Genomic DNA, 17341 nt, shown 5'->3' with positions numbered 1-17341 from the left:
TTGGTTTTTTTACCTTTTGTGAAATTGTTTATTTTATATTTGGACTTCAGTCTTCACACATTATACACTTCACTTGAGCATTTTGTCAATTATTACTACTTTGTATAGCATGATAAAAGTTTCTGTTTTAGTTATGCGTTGTTGCCCCGTATTTCCTGTCATCCTACATTTACACGAATGGTTTTAGACACGGAATACACATGAAATGTTATGTATTCAAAATAACAATATATTATTTGCACTCTACAATTCCAGGCACCTCACACCGAGACAAACAGACTTGAGCTGGGAAAACTTCAACTGCATCTGTGGAGGAATGGGATAGCAGGCTGCCTGCTGCCAGTGCTGATCAACACATTTGGAAAACAAAGAAGCTGATGAAGATGTGCGAATGGATTTAAGGTGGGCTGGGATTATGACTTTTCTCGTAGACTTCAGGGATTCTAGTGTTAAGGTACAAGATTTGTTATGAACCTTATTCTATCTCTGACAAATCAACATCTTTCAATGAGTTCATTGTTGTCCAGTGTTTAAGTAATATTCTGCCATTTCTGGGATGTGCTCTGCCTGGACACCATCTTCTAGCAGCTCCAAGTGAGTTGGGACAGCTTATGAGTTCTCCTACATCCTGATGAAGTTAGGAAAATTAGGGATGTAGGAATCCAGCTGTGCCTCCCCCAGTTGCATTCCAAGCTAAGTGACTGATCTCCTGCTTGAACCAGTATCTGCTTGGATTTCATCTGATAACAAAGGTGTAAGGCCCTACTGTGTACTACTTAAGCCAGAAGGCAGAAATGGACTCAAGCAAGGGCAAAGACCTATAATTCAAGGGATAACAACTAGGATGGACAGTAGAACTCACCGATTAGAAGACACTAATTTTGTAACTGGAAGTGACTTTATTCCAATCAGAAGAACTTAGAGCCTTGCTTTAAAACTATGTGCACCCCTTCTTTCAAGAAACATTATTCTATATCTGACAAATCAACATCTTTTAATGAGTTCATTGTTCTATGGTGTTTAAGTTATATTCCATCCTTTCTGGGAAGTGCGCTGCCTGAACACCATCTTCTGGCTGCTTCCTAGCAAGTTAGGGCAGATCATGAGCTCTCCTGAATCCTGATGAATTTAACAAATTCCTAAATTTTGAAAATCGATAAAATGCTGTTACTTGTACTCCACTACATCTAACCTCACCTAAGAGCAGGAGCAAATCTGTAACATTCTGAGATTTTTGACCCAGTTAGGAGTAGTTTTTTCTACTCTGAGATGTTTGATAAATGTGGGCACAGGAAAGATTTTACACAAATAACATGTTTTTATTATTTCCCATCTTACAGTCTGACTAGCTGTGCTGCGCTTTAAACTAATTCCTTTGTTTAAATTGAATTATTATGACGATTTCCTAATCTCAATTTCATAAAGTAGGCAAAATTGCAGATAAAATCATATAATCACAGTTTGATGCTCATCACCCAGAAAGAACAAGATAAGAACGCCATTCCCATTAAGCATATTGTCAAGCGCCAGTAACTTCATTCTGCTAAAAGATGCCATTTACATTGGTCAAGTTTTTCAACTAACGCTAAATATAGTTTGTGATTTGCTTGTGATGACTCAGCTCGGTTACCTAAAGCATGGCAACAAGCCGTCCCTGTCAACAAGTGATTGATGTCCTTCCTAATAGAGCACACAATCCCACAAAGAATGCCATCTGCTGCTCCCAAGCTCAGCAGCCCTGAGTCATATGCAGAAGGTCTGGCAGAGAGCTCAGTAGCCACACTTGAACATCTCTGCCAGTTTTCATGCATGAGAGTCTGCCGACGGAGGTTAGGCAGTTTAATAAAATATTTCTTAATCACTTCATTCTGTTCTAATTTAAATAGTGTCATACATTAAAATACCATCAAAAGAATTTTAAAAAGGAAGAATATTAGAAATGTGCAGTCACGTAGCTACATATGTCAGATTTATTGTCTATCAGAGCCAGAAATGTACGAGGACAGTGACGCTGGCCCTCTTCTCCACTTTCTCTCCACACCTATAACTTTGATTAAAATCTTAGAGATGGTTCTAAAAGCAGGGTTAGTAAATAGGTGGAGAGCTCGAAGAAGTGCACATGGCATTACCATCGAGAGTGATGAAGATGACACTTGGATAAGCTAATCAGTTGTAAGCAAATTATGATTCCTAAACTGGACTTAAACTCCGTTCAAGGTACTCTGCAAGGATGATGATCATAAAAAAGTGGGTAGTGTTCATATTTACAGTGCTCCATTGGAAGTTTTTACGTTTTATTGTTATACAATATTGAATCCCAGTGGGTTTAATTTGGCTTTTTCGACGATGATATATCATAAGTGGTCCTAGATAGGATATGTATGTGATTCTTGACCATTTGACATAAGAACGGTCAGATTGTAATTTACGTGTTTTTTGGCTTATATGAAAGGTTTGAATGCTGTCATTATTGGCCAACACCAGCAGCACAGTAAAACACAATGGAGGAAAGCTACAACTGTGACAACACTCACGGTCCCACCATTGCTGGCTCCTGTCTGATACCCACACATCCCTTAGTCTAGCAGTGCCACCAGTAGCTACGTAAACAGCAAAAGGTAGTCGTCTGGCTTCATTTCACCTTCTTAACCTAATCATGCACAGCTGACGAACTATCTATCATCTTTAGAGTGAAATGCATTGCATACACTAGCTACTAGCATGTCCATTTTGTCAAATTAATACCACGAGTCGTCTCACAAATATGTCATTTTTTGTTCTTGGTGATGCAGATGACTTGTGCACAGACGTATCAATGTGCACATGTGTGTCGTTTCAGAGGATAGATACGTTCACAGTACAGTTAGATATTGCAGGTCACGCGTACTTAGAAATGTGAACTGTCAAGATCAGCAAATCCAATCTGAGCAAAAAAAACAGAAATGAGCAGTGAGGCTTGTAATGTGAACATAATGTAGCCTCAGAGCAGGGGTGTCTACAAAGTCCTGAATGAAGGGTCTGAATACTTACATGAATAAGAGAATTCAGGCTTTGATTTTTAATGCATTTGCAAACCTTTCTGAAAACCTGATTTCAATCTGTTGTTTTGGGTTAATGTATTTAACAAGAGTGATTTTCAAAGAGCAGTCATACCACATGCACTTCAGAAGATGTCCTCCATCTGAAGCTAAGCATGTCCAGGCCCGGCTAGTACTTGGATGGGTGACCATCTAGAATAAGCTTGGGTTGCTGCTGGAAGAGGTGTTGGAGAGGCCAGCAGGGGGCACTTGCCCTGATTGGTCTGAATGGGAATCTCAATAGTGCAGTGATGGTGACGCTGTGCTGTAAAAATAGTGGCGTCCTTCAGGTGAGACATAAAACTGAGGTCCTGACTCTCTGTGGTCATAAAAGATCCTTAGGCATCTTTCGTAAAGAGTAGGGTGTATGCCAATGTCCTGGCTAAGTTGCCTACCATGACTTAGTTATTCTGGCGCCCTAATCATCCCCTGTCTCTAACTGGTTACCTATCTCTCACCACTTCATCTAATAGCTCATGTGTGGTGTGTGTAGTTGCACAAAAATGGCTGCGTTGCATCATCCAGTTGGATGCTGTGCATTGGTGGTGGTTGAAGTGACTCCCTACTCAATACGTAAAGCTCTTTGAGTAGTTCTTCCAGCACCAACCTAAGCTTTTCCTGCCACGTCTCCCATCCAAGTACTGGCTGGCCTCAACATGCATAGCTTCAGGTGGATGGCCTCTTCTGATATGCATGTGGTGTGGCACTTGATTTATGAAATAAGGCAAAACCCTTCTGTTTTGTGTCAGATTTACTGAACTGTGAATAGACCAGATCAGATTTTGTGTTTTGCATAACTTTATTCAATAAAGCAGCTTTATTTACAAGTGAGAAAATATTTTGAGGAGTGCATTTTAAACTGCCAGCTTTGTATTATTTATTAAGTTATCAATACAGGCATCGATGGTGGAGAACTCGGTTTAATCCTAAGTCATATTATGCTCTTTCTTTTTTGGTTATTAATTGATTCAGATTTTTGATACATGATTTAACTTATGAGATGTCCCACAACAGGGATTTTGGGTAGCAGCTACAGAAGAATAACAGGTGGGTTAAAAGACAGCATGTGGTTTGCGATCACAAGGCTGCACTCTGAATGGTGCTCTGATTAGTCAACCAAGCAATGTAGCTGCCATATTTTGGGATAAAGTATAAGATCCCCTCTAATTCAATATCCTCCTTTTAACATATAAAGCCTTAAATGACTGATGTCCTGCTTACTTGTCTGAACTTATCATGACTTACAAACCAGAGTGCAGATTAAGATCTCAAGATGCTGGTCTGCTTATGATTCCAAGGATTAATAAAATAACAGTGGGAGGTCGAGCTTTTAGTTACAGGGCCCCTAAACTGTGGAATGGCCTGCCTGCTACTATAAGAGATGCCCCTTCGGTTTCAGATTTTAAATTCCAGGCTGAAGACTCACTACTTCAGTTTAGCATACCCTGACTAGAGCTGCCAATTATCTGTGCATACTTCATCTCTGCTGTTAGTTATTAGTATTAAAATAACAACAATATGATATTTATGAATGGTTACTCATGCTTGCCTATTCTGTTCGGTACTCACACTTGGTGCCACTGCTCTACTGCTGAGTTGTTTGCCTGCCTATGGAAAAGTATCCTCATATTTTGATAGTTCTGCATCTATTGAGTGATATCATCTATTCTTGTATTTTGTTTTGTAGTTTGTACTAATGTACTATTGTACTGTATTCCTGAGGTGGCCATGATAGATTGGTTATCAAGTTCTGTGAAGAGGATTACTTGTCTTCTTTTTTTGTGTGTTGTATTTACCCCATGTTTTGACACCCACCTGGAAAGGGGTCCATCTCTGAATTGCCTGTCCCAATGTTTCTTCTTTTTTTTTCCCTTCAAGGATTTTTTGAGAGTTTTTCTTGTTTTCTTAGGGAATCAAGGCTGGGGGGCTGTCAAAAATAAAGGCCTTTTAAAGCCCATTGCGGCACTCCTTGCATGATTTTGGGCTATACAAAAATAAATTGTTTCTGTTGTAATTCAAATGAACTTTGTCTTCCTTAAAAAAAACTATCTCCTTCCAAAACATCATCCTGATCATTAACAAGGCTATGCTTTTATTTGCACAACAGCAATGAAGGGACCACAATCTGCTAAAGGCCTCATGCCCTTTATGTGATCTTGGTAAGGGGTCCAACTGATATTTTCCTAAGCTTTAGTGCATAAAAATCTTGTAAAATTCTTTTCTGGACAGCAAAACTAAACCACACTGACTCTTGCTGTAAAGAATAAAAGGAGATTTACTTTAATTTAATTTACAAAACACACGATGAAAATGAGAAAGTAACAAAGAACTAATCTCAACCTTTCAATTGTTGTGGTCAAAGACGACATCTTTACTTCGGTCCTTTTCATTATCAAACTTTTAGAGTCTGAGTTTACTGCTTTAAAGTCATAGCGCATCTGAAAAGCTTCAACTAGCGGCAGAAGGACAGTTCACTCGCACAGTTTCACAGACTGGCACTAAATAATCCTGAGGTTGTCTAGTTGTGGATGTGAATATTAATGTAACGATAGGAGGCGGCTCTACAGTTCAAATGCTCATTTGGGTTTGAGTATGTTTCATTTACTTCACGAGAACATGTTCTGGTAGTAGTTTATTTAACAATATTTTAGTAAAAATTAGGGCTACTGTTCAATTAAAAAAATGTAACCTCAATTAATCACACAATTACATTTTTTTGTTGAATTGCACCATGTATTAATGGAAAATTTTCCTTCATGCATTACAATGTTTTTCTATAAAGCAGAAATAACTCAGTGAATACTTTGTAATACAGTACAGCAGCAGGTCAAAAACGTTTGCGACTTGGGAGGCAGGCCCCCTTGGAGAATCACTAGCCATGGCTTTCCCAGGAGGATAAAAAGGTGGGATTGTAGCTGAACAATGATGTTTGCTTTATCTGCCCGTGGCATTCCATCTCAAGACATCACACAATGCATTCGCAGATTTCCCATTCAGTACAACTGTGATTCACCGAAAAGCAGACAACAAATGGCACATAGTTTAAGAACCTACGCCTATGCCTATGCAATACCATTTTAATAACCACTTGCCATGGCATATTAACTTATTCCTGTTAGTGTATTGAAAAGTTCTGTGTAACAAAAAAAAAAAGTGAAACGCTGATCAGCCAACAGTGCAAAGCACATTTTTTTTATTTTGAGCCACATCACAATGAAAATTAGTGTAGCACTTTGATTGACTCTGTCAAGAAGGCTGTCTTTAAAATGGTATGAAGAGAAAAAATAAGACATTATTGATTTTCTGACGAGTGGTTCCAGTTAAGTCATATCTCTTTGAGTCTTTATATATATATATATATATATATATATATATATATATATATATATATATATATATATATATATATATAAATATATGTATATTTTAATATATGGAAGAGAAGGTCTGCGATATGGTTTGCATATTCGCAGCTGGAGATCCACAAAGGGAGAAAATGAATCACATATCATAAAGCAGTTTTTATTCCTGAGCTTTCAGCCCCTGCCATGAGCCTTCATCAGAGGATAATGCTTAGACTTACAAGAATTAAAGGCAATATATAGCAAAAATGACGTGGAGGTGGGAGGGTAGGCGGGGGGCCTTGGGGGGCTAAGTCAGTGTGATCAGGAGGGGGGGTATTATATGTATAGTTAGTCAAAATTATGTTAAAATTTGAATAGCGGAAAGAATTTATTCACAAAACATACTTCATATGTGCAAGATGATTTACAGGAATGTCTCATCAGGCTCAACACACGAAAAACAACGAGCAACAGTACCATTTAAAGCCCAGACACACATTTCTCAGGGAATAGATGATACCACAGTCTGTTTTCTGTCCTTCAGGTCATTGATATCACAAAGTTTCCTGCTAAACACACGCTCCTTCACCATACTCCATAACCAGAAATCACAGGGTGTCAAATCATTGACCTGGAAAGGTGTGGTCGAGATAAAAATAATCCATTAGTGTTAATATAGTTTTGACTCACTCTGTATATATATAAAATCCAACGTTTGTCTGTCTGTCTGCTTTTCATGAGAAAACAACTTAACGGTTTTAGATTGAGTTTTTTTTTCTGTAATTTGCTTGAACACTCCAGTTGATTTTGTCACTTCTCTCATTGCACTAAGTATCATAGCTCGCTTGCGGTACCGATTTATTTGCGCAAATCTGAGAGAGAAGCTGTGGGCCGAGGCCCTCCTCACTCACACACCAGCCTTCGTTCGAGTCGGTCTACCTCTCACCACATATTGGAGTGTACCTTACCTCCGCTTAGCTAGCAGTACCTGTTTGTTCAGCAGACATTATCATCTAGAGATTGTTAAGGAGAAACGTTTGACGTTTTAGAGAGAGAGACCAGAGCTACACATGTTTTAAAGGGTAGCTGCTGATTGCCAGAGATATCACGGCCATGTGCTTTTCTCCCCATGCGGGGGACGCTCTCCCGTCAAAGCTGAACACGATCAGATACAGTGCCAGTGTTTGGCGTTGGAGCATATCTACCTTCCGCTTGGCCAGAATGACATTTTTTTTATGTTTGTATTGATTTTTAAAGTTTGCCCAGTTTCACTACTATGTGGGCAGAGCCGTGGGGGACAGCTAGTTCAATATAACTCATACAGTATCTCAGTATAGAGCCACTATAGACGCACATAGCATTCTGATGAGCTTTGCTGCCGCATCGCTGTTACCTACCATAGTGCTGCCATCCAGTAGATAGCCATAGAGTTTTATTTATCTTTTCCTGGCAACAGCTTGCAGAATTTTTTTTTTTTGATTTGATAGACTTTATTAATCCCTGAGGGGAAGTAGTCTTTACACATGACCTTTGAGGGTCAGAGAGCAGGGTCAGCCATTGTACAGTATCTCTGGAGCAATTTTCAGTTGAAGGGCCTTGCTCAAGGTCCTAACAGAGTATGATCCCTTTTGGATAGTGTTATATATAAATAAACAGTACATAGCTATGTCAGTCCACGAAAGCTATATAGCTACTGATGTTTTGAAACAACTAGATTTATTACAAGATGAATATTTTGATGATAATGACAGTGATTGAGATTGAGACAATCAACTGGATGATGTAGAACCTGTAGGCTCTGGCAGAGACGCAGTTAGGTGTCCAGTTTGTCAAATCTATGTACCTGAAGGATGAGCCAGCAGAAGAGGACACAACACAAAGCAAGGGGTAGGTGCATAAAGTTGCCAAGTGGTTTTATTAAAATAATTCAAATCAACATGTCCAAAAGTGCAGTGCTCTAAATATTCAATTAATGAATAACCTAAAGTGCTTATGAAGGTTAAAAACAAACAAATAAAATATCCATTAAAACAAGGTTAAAAACTCAGTGCAAGAGCTGTCCATAAAAAACATGAGCCCTGATGCACTCCTTTTAAATGGATGTCTCCTTAGCTTACCCTATACAGGCTCTTGCAGCCAAGGAGGCGCCTAACCAGCGGTTCAGCCAACCTTCTGTGCTGCTCCTAGGCTTGTGCCCCAGTAGCTGTCTCTGGCACCACACCAAGCCTCAAATCCCGCTGCCAGGCTTACATTCCTGGGGTCCATGGCACCACCCGCAAAGCGCCTCACTGAGCCTCTCCTTCCCCTGCAGTCGCAGTGCCCCTCTCTGGTCTTATGCAGAGAGTCGCTCAAACTGAGAAGCGCTTAAGTCACTCCAGCTTCCATTTCACTTAGCTGGAGTGACCATCAGTGTTGGCCGCACACTCCCTCCAGGGACTTCTTCCCAGCTGCCTGCCTTCTCTCTCTCGTTCATTTACACCAGCTCTCTCTTGCTCCTGCCTTCTCTCTCCGTCTCCTTTCCTCTTTTCTTTCTTTTTTCCCCTTTTCACCTCTCGATTCTCATGCCGGCTCTTGAACCCAGTGTCTCAATAACTTGACGCAGGAAGCCAGTGAAGCAATTGAAACAGACAGCACCCTCACGTGCAGGGGCGCCTGGCCCCATTTACTCCACCGACCCCCTGCAGTTACATGAGCATGCACACCCACAGAGAGTGAACCAGTCAATTTATTATCTATTTATTAAAATGGCCCTTTTTGTCTGAGCTATACCATACCCAGCTGGTCTTGAAACACCTTAGCCATGAAGAGTTGGAGGAGGTGGTGGAGAATAGGGACAGCTGGGTATCTTTGCTTAGACTGATGCCTTCCATGATCCAGACCCGGATGAGCAAAAGAAAATGGACGGATGGATGGACATTCACAATTTTTTATTAAATCCTTTCCTTTTTTCTACTTAAAAGAATCACACGTCTTACAAAGGGTTTTATCCTTCTCTTTTTGTTATCTATCGGCCTGACCTCTAATTTGAAATCCTACTCTGGTAATGACTGCCTTCCTACTCTTAGTCCAGGAATGAAGAAAGCTGCAATACATTAAAAGTGTGGAAGCCCTGGCAGGGCCAAGTAGCAGACATAAGACAGATCCTTGCACAGTATATTTATGTGACAGTTCTACACCACAACTACTATTAACAGACCTGCATTTGTTTGGCACTGCTTCATTAACAACGAATACGTGAAGCACGGTCAAATTACCCGGATTAAATTAACGCTTTTAGATGTAGTGTTAAATAAATGAATTGCAGAAACTTTCAGTGCATTAATCGCATGCGCTAACAGGGATTGATCAGCAGCCCTAGTAAAGATACATTTAGTTTGGATATAGTGAGTATACTGTGACTGGTAGCAAGGAGGCAGAGAAGAGTTTGGGTACCATCCTGGTTACCAAATTTAATCAAAACAAAACTCCAACGAAAATAAGTAATTTCAATTACTTAATAAGAATTAACGTTGAATTCAAAAGAGGCTGAAGCCACATTAGCCATGCTCTGCTCTTGATTAGGTTACAGTCAGCACCTTTCTGGCTCATTGTTATGTACAGTGGAGCAAGCAGGAGGGGCGGGACTCGTTAATGACATCACAGCCAGTTGTGTGTGCCCTCATTGGATGTCTTCTCCGGGCTCCGGAGAAAGAAGAGAATACTGTTACTGACAGCACCCCCTCTCTCCTGGGAGTGGCATAGCTTACCTCGGTCGAAATTGTCAGGGGACTTCAATCAAATATTTTTAATCAACACATGATAATATTTTATAACTTATTACAAGTGTATACTTATATGAAGTTATAATAATGAACTGTTAAACATAGGGAATTAAATGTAACTAAAGGGTTAGCTAAAAGTTGTTTTAAGCCTAGGCACATGAGGCTGTTGCCTCATCTTAGAGGAGCCACCAAGATAGCTGCTAAGGTTAAAGTGAAGCAGATGAGTAGCAAACACCTCCCTTTAGAAAGTGGAACTAAACCAGTGCTTCTGAAATAGTGGGGCGCGCCCCCCCTCCGTCAAGGGGGGCGCGTTTGACCTCGGGGAACATGCTTTTTTATACTTGTACTTGTACTTATAACAATTTTATAGACAAATGATACTATTTATAGTCGCGGGGGGCGCGAGATGTTTTCTTCTTCCTAGGGGGGGCATGACAGAAAATAATTGAGAAGCACTGAACTAAACTAATGGGAAAGCCCAAACACCCCTCCTTTGAAGCGGTGCTAAAATCAATAAAAGAGTCCGCAAATCACCTCTATTTACAAGGTAATATTCAGATTAATGGGAGAGTCAAAAGAAGTTAGAAAACACTGGTGGCACTCGTTGATTGGATGAAACTCTGCATATTATGCATATTATGCAAATTAAGAGTCAGTTTAACAGAGCAAGATGCAGAAGACAGGACGATATGGAAAAAGATGATCCGCTGTGGCAACCCCTAACGGGAACAACCGGAAGAAGAAGATGCAAATTAAGAGTCAGATGACGTGATTTATTAGATGAGGTAATATAACAGAATAACATAAAAGCAGATAAATTGTTTATTGATTGCTAACTCTAAGGACTGAGACATCTGAGCATATTGTGACGTCCCATTGAATAAAACACACTCAGGAGCCACTTGTCCGTGGGACTGGCTTTTTATTTGATATGCCGTGATATAAACAGTGCCCTACCGCCGCCCGTTGTCTGGATCACATGGACACCCCAAAAATAATAAAAATAATTTGCCTTCATCCTATCTACCTCTTGCCTGCTCTTTAACTCTTTGCTTCCTTCTCACCTGACGCTGTGTTCCTCTCGCTCCAGCAACAGCTATTACTTCCAACTACACTCTTCCCTTTTCTCCAGGCACCATTAATTAACCCTGATCCCTGTCACTCAGCTCTCTCTCTAGGGAGGTGCCCTGAGCCTTTACAGAGTGTGTACCTCCAAGATTCCACCATAACATAGCTTCCACTCTCTACAGCCCATGTAGTTGCAAGACACATCACAATATCTATGTACAAATACAGAATTGTTCTTCATTTTCATTTGGTCTCCGAGAAGGACTTCTTTGACAACAGAGGAAAGTTTTTTTCCACTACAATGCCTAGGTGCACATGCGTGACAATACAACGAGATGACTTGACATGGAATATTAAAAAAACAAGAGTAATGTGAGATTTATTTCATGGAAATGTTACTACTGTCCAACATCTGTCACCATTGACTTGTATTATATAATTTTTCCTTACTGCATGAAAAAAATAAGATTAAAAGTTTTTCCACCATTACTACAGACTACATGGGATAATTAACATTTAAAAAATATCATTTTTAGGTGGACTGTTTCTTTAAGTCGTCTGTTTGCTCCAACAGAAATCCTCAGTGGGCTTTCACTGATCTGTGAATCTCCACTGGAGTTTCTGAATACTCAGTCAATAGCTTGCAATTGTTTGTGCATACTGCTCTTCTACTGTTGACGCTTCACCTCTACAAGTTTTCAGGTACAGGATGGTTCCTGCTTTCTACTCAATGCTGCCAGAGAAGGTTCCAGGTCCTAAGACCCTGAAATGGAAAAGACAGCTACAAATACTGGATGAATGGATTGTGTTCCATTGATACAGAATAAGCTTGGCGTTGATAAGAGCACACGACATCTGATTAATGTGAGGAGACCATCCAGTCCACTGAGCTTGTTTGTTTAGTTAAGCTAGCCCAATATCTCATCCAGATACTTCTTACAGGTTGTCAAAGTTTCTGATTCAACTACATGACTCTATGCTTTGTTTTAGATTCTCAGAACTCTGTAAAGAAGTGCTTCGTAGCTTTAGTCTTAAATGCATTTGCCCAAAATTTCCAGTGATGTCCTCGAGCAAGAAAGAATTCTGCTGGATATTCTTTAATGGCTTGGATTAGGTCCACACGTAGTCTCCTCTACTAAAAAACTAAACAGGTTTAACTCTTCCTAGTATGTCACAATAGAACATGCTCGTAAGTCCTGGGATTCACTTGGTTGCTATCCTCTGCACAGCTTCAAGTGTTGTTATGTCTTTTTGTATAGTGCGGTGACCTGAATTGTACATAGTACTTCAGATGTCACCTCGCTAGTGTATTATATAGTTTAAGCATAACACCCCTCAATTTAAATTTGTACATTATAACTTAACATATTATTTTCCTTTTTCATTACATAAACCCTTAAATCCTTTTCTGAGGTTGCTTTTTGTAACTCAGTGTCTCCCATCTTGTATTTTGCCCATGTGTAGCAATTTTCTACATTAAACTGCATTTTTCAGGTGTCACCCCAAGTCCTGAAGCTTATCCAAGTCTTCTTGACTTGTTTTTACAAGCCTCCTCAGTGTCTGCCATTCCTCCAATGTTAGTATCATCTTCGAATTTGACAAATTTATTAACTATACCAGAATTAAAGTCATTAATATAAACCAGAAAAAGTAACAGTCCAAGGACAGACCCCTGAGGGACTACACTAATGACCACATTCTCCACCTGTCTATACTCTTTGTCCTCCTGCTGGTACCAACTTGAGACCCAGTGTCCTGGGCTACGTCTGATGCCTGCAGCTTCTAGTTTCAGAATGAATCTTCAGCGTGGGACTGAATCAAATGCCCAGCATTGAGAACATAAGACATTTGTCAAATTAAAGGAGACCATTCAGCCCATCAAGCTTATAGCTAAGCTGTCCCAGTATCTATAATAGATTCTTCATAAAGGTTGTCAAAGTTTCTGCTTCAACTTCATGACTTGGTAGTTCGCTCCAGATTCCCACAACTCTTTGCGTAAAGAAAGGCTTTCAGGCCTCAATTCTAAATGCACTTGGACTATAATTTCCACTGGTATTGTCAAACATGTGATTCATCATTAAACTGAAAGAATTATGCTAGATCTTTCTTGAAGACCTGGATAAGAACTCCATGCAATCTACTCAGCTCGAGACTACATACTGTAGGTCTAAAATAAGTGCCTTGAGCATGAAATGCACCATATAAATAAAATGTATTATTAACTGAGTCTGTTCGAGTAGGACATGTTCTTAAGTCCTGGGATTCACTTGGTTGCTCTCCTCTGTGCAGCTTCAAGTGCTGCTATGTCTTTTTGAATAGTATGGTGATCTGGAGCCTCACGTATAAATGGTGTGTATGCACAAAAATGTTGCGTAAGCATTCACCGCTCAAATCGCGATGTATAAAACCTAAACTTGGCGTAAAGCCACACACATTTTCATGCCAGCTAAATGCTTGGTGTACACAAGTTCCCTGCTCGGTTTTGCAAACTGGTGGCACCCAGCATCAAAGCAGTGGAAGTTAACCACATAATCCTTATTAGTTTTAGGGATCTGATTGTAATTAACCTGTAACAATATAATGGTCCACGGAATGGCCAAACTATTCCAAATACCATAGCTGCTTTAGCATTGTTACTCTCAATGCACCACTCAGAGTATTTATATCACTATATCTGAGTGTGGAATCACAGCTCTACAGCAGCTGATCAGAAAGAGAATTATTGGTATACAGCATCAAGCAAATGCTGCATCAGCCATGCTGTCTATTTGAACTGCTCTCATATGGCAAATGCTTCAGAGCCTTTCCTGTACGGACCTCGCGGTTCAGAAACAGTTTCATCCAAAGAACTCTAAACGCACGCAATCAGTCCAACAAGTGCTCCTGGTAGAACTGTACTTATAAGTACAATCACCTCACTGTAAACTTGCACTACAGTTATAATATTGCACAACCAGAGCCACTTTATAAAGCGTGCATTTACATATGATGACAATATCATTATTAAGATGAAATGCAGCAAAATATGTTTACTACTTTATACAGATAAAATGTTAATATAATTTAAATAATCTAGATTTTTAATAATTAAACAAGTGAGGACACGGTGTCACAGCACTAACAATGAGCTGGCGCTCCGTTCACGGATTGTTCCTGCCTCGTGCTGTATTCTTGCTGGGGCAAGCACGATACAGGAAGGATAGATGGATAGAATAATTAAACATGTACTACGAAGATATTTCAATGTTCCTTAAAAGTTTTTGAAGAATCGGAATTCTAAGCTACGTCTGAGGCCTACAGCTTTTAGTTTTCAACTGAATCTTCTGAGTCAAAGGCATTTTGAAATTCTAAATTCTGTCGTAAGCCTTGCTTTTATCAACTATTCCAGTTACCTGTTCAAAAATAAAGGTTGTTTTGGCAGGATCTTCCTCTCATAAACCCATGCTGGCTGTTATTTAGTATTTTTTTTCATATAGCTACTTTTCTCTTTTTTCTCATTATAGTGTCAGAAGTACAAAAGTAAGACTTATTGGTGGGTAATTACCAAACCATTTTATCTCCCTTCTGGAAAACTGGAGTCACAACTTTCCAGTCCTCAATGCTATGTACAATTATTTTCAAAAATCATTTGATGAATACATTGCCAAATTGGAAAACTGAAAGAAATTACCCTCATTTTCACTCTCCTCTCAGGACTCCAAGTTAATGGACACACAGTTTTTCTTTTTTAATTATTCCCTCAAATAATTGGCTAAAAAGCTCTGCAGGTGTTCTGTATGAGTGCCAAGTAAATGTGAATACTAAGTAGAATGATTGACCTTTCAACACATTAATAACAGTCTTGAGGTACAGAAGAAACGGCGTGTCAAGAGAAACCTCAGATTGATTTTTAATTTTCTGTTCTGTTTTCCACACTTTTCAACAATAATGAAACTCCCTTTCTGACTTTCACTATTTAATTATGTCCAGTGTTTGTTCTGGAGTTTTCCTTATTTGTTCCAATTAATTCTATTTTATAATCTGTTCAACAAATACATTTGAAGCATTAATCAGTTTATTTTGTACCTTTTTGATACACACAATGAACAATAAACACCCATTATGGACTGGCACCTACTTTACATTCAGGATTTGCCTAAGAGGCCCTCACTCCTGCAATGCTAAAATTGTATAAGCAAAATCGGTAAATGGATAAATACAGTGCCCTCCAGAATGTTTGGGTCAAAGGCACATTTCTTCTTCATTTAACCCTCTGCTCCACAGTTTAAAATTACAAATCAAACAACTCAGACTTGTGTTTAAAGAGCACATTGCACACATTTCAGTCACAGAAATGACACTTATTCTACATGGTCTACGCCTTCAGGGCACCATAATGTTTGGGACAATCAGTGTCACAGATGTCTGTGATTCCACAGGAGAGTTAAATTGCTTCATAAAATACCTCACCTTCTGGCCTTTGGGAGTCTGTAGTTGCCATTGTCCAACACGAGGACAATAGCTGTTATTCAAAGAAGCCATAACAAGAATGAAAAACAAGAATAAAATCATTCGAGACATCAGTAAAATCTTAGGATGATTGAAATCAACTGTCTGGAATATCATGAAGAAGAAAGAAGACACTGTTGAGCTCAGTAATCACAAAGGGACTGGTGGGCCAAGAAAGACCTCTACTGCTGATGACAGAAGAATCCTCACTGTGGTAAAGAAAAAGCCACAAATGCCCGTCTGACAGATCAGAAACAGTCTTCAGTGGGCAGATGTGTGTGTGTCATAGACGACTATCAGCAGAAGACCTCATGAACAGAAACACAGAGGCCACACAGCAAGATGCCTACCACTAGTTAGCCACAAAAACAGAATGGCCAGATTACAGATTATGAAAAAGAGCCTGCAGAATTCTGGGAAAAGGTCTTGTGGACAAACGACACAAAGATGAACCAGATCAGAGTGATGGCGAGATGACAAGGAACTGCCCAAGATCCAAAGCAGACCAACTCATCTGTCAAACATGGTGGTGGGGGTGTTATAGCTTAGTCATGCACTAAGCATAGTCATAGGAACTTAATCGAGGACTTTGATGGTGCGACTCAAACCACTTATACCTGAACGCCAGCAAAACCAAGGAGCTGGTGGTGAATTCCTCCTGGACCCCATGATTATCAGAGGTGACTGTGTGCAGTGGGTGCAGACATATAAATATCTGGGAGTGCAACTGAATGATAAATTGGACTGGACTGCCAATACTGATGCTCTGTGCAAGAGAGGACAGAGCCAACTATACTTCCTTAGAAGGCTGGCGTCTTTCAACATCTGCAATAAGATGCTGCAGATGTTCTATCAGACGGTTGTGGTGAGCGCCCTCATCTATGCGGTGGTGTGCTGAGGAGGCAGCATAAAGAAGAAGGACACCTCACGCCTGGACAAACTGGTGAGGAAGACAGGCTCTATTGTAGGAATGAAGCTGGACAGTTTGACATCAGTGTCAGAGTGACGGGCACTGAGCAGGCTCCTGTCAATAATGGAGAATCCACTGCATCCATTGAACAGGATCATCTCCAGCCATAGGAGCAGCTTCAGCGACAGACTGCTGTCACCGTCCTGCTCCACTGACAGACTGAGGAGATCATTCCTCCCTCATACAAAGCTACTCTTTAATTCCACCCTGGGGAGTAAATGTTAACATTATACAAGTTATTGTCTGTTTTACCTGCGTTTTTATCATTTTTTAATTTAATATTGTTAATTTTTATCAGTATGTTGCTGCTGGAGTATGCGAATTTCCCCTTGGGATTAATAAAGTATCTATCTATCTATCTATCTATCTATCTATGGCTGCCACAGGTCCAGGCACACTTCTCTTCATTGATGATGAAACTGCTGACAGCAGCAGCACAATGAATTATGAGGTGTGTAGAAACATCTGATCTGTTCATGTTCCAGTAAAAGTCTCCAAACTCATTGGACAGCATTTCATCCTACAACAAGATAATGAGTGAAACATATTGCTGAGTCCCGGAAACAAGCAGGAGCTGAAGATGGCCACATGTGAGGCCTAGCAGAGAAGATCCTCAGCACCTGCTGATGTCTA

This window comes from Polypterus senegalus, chromosome 5, assembly GCF_016835505.1.
Source record: "Polypterus senegalus isolate Bchr_013 chromosome 5, ASM1683550v1, whole genome shotgun sequence".
NCBI lineage: Eukaryota > Metazoa > Chordata > Cladistia > Polypteriformes > Polypteridae > Polypterus > Polypterus senegalus.
This window is presented reverse-complemented; position numbering follows the sequence as displayed.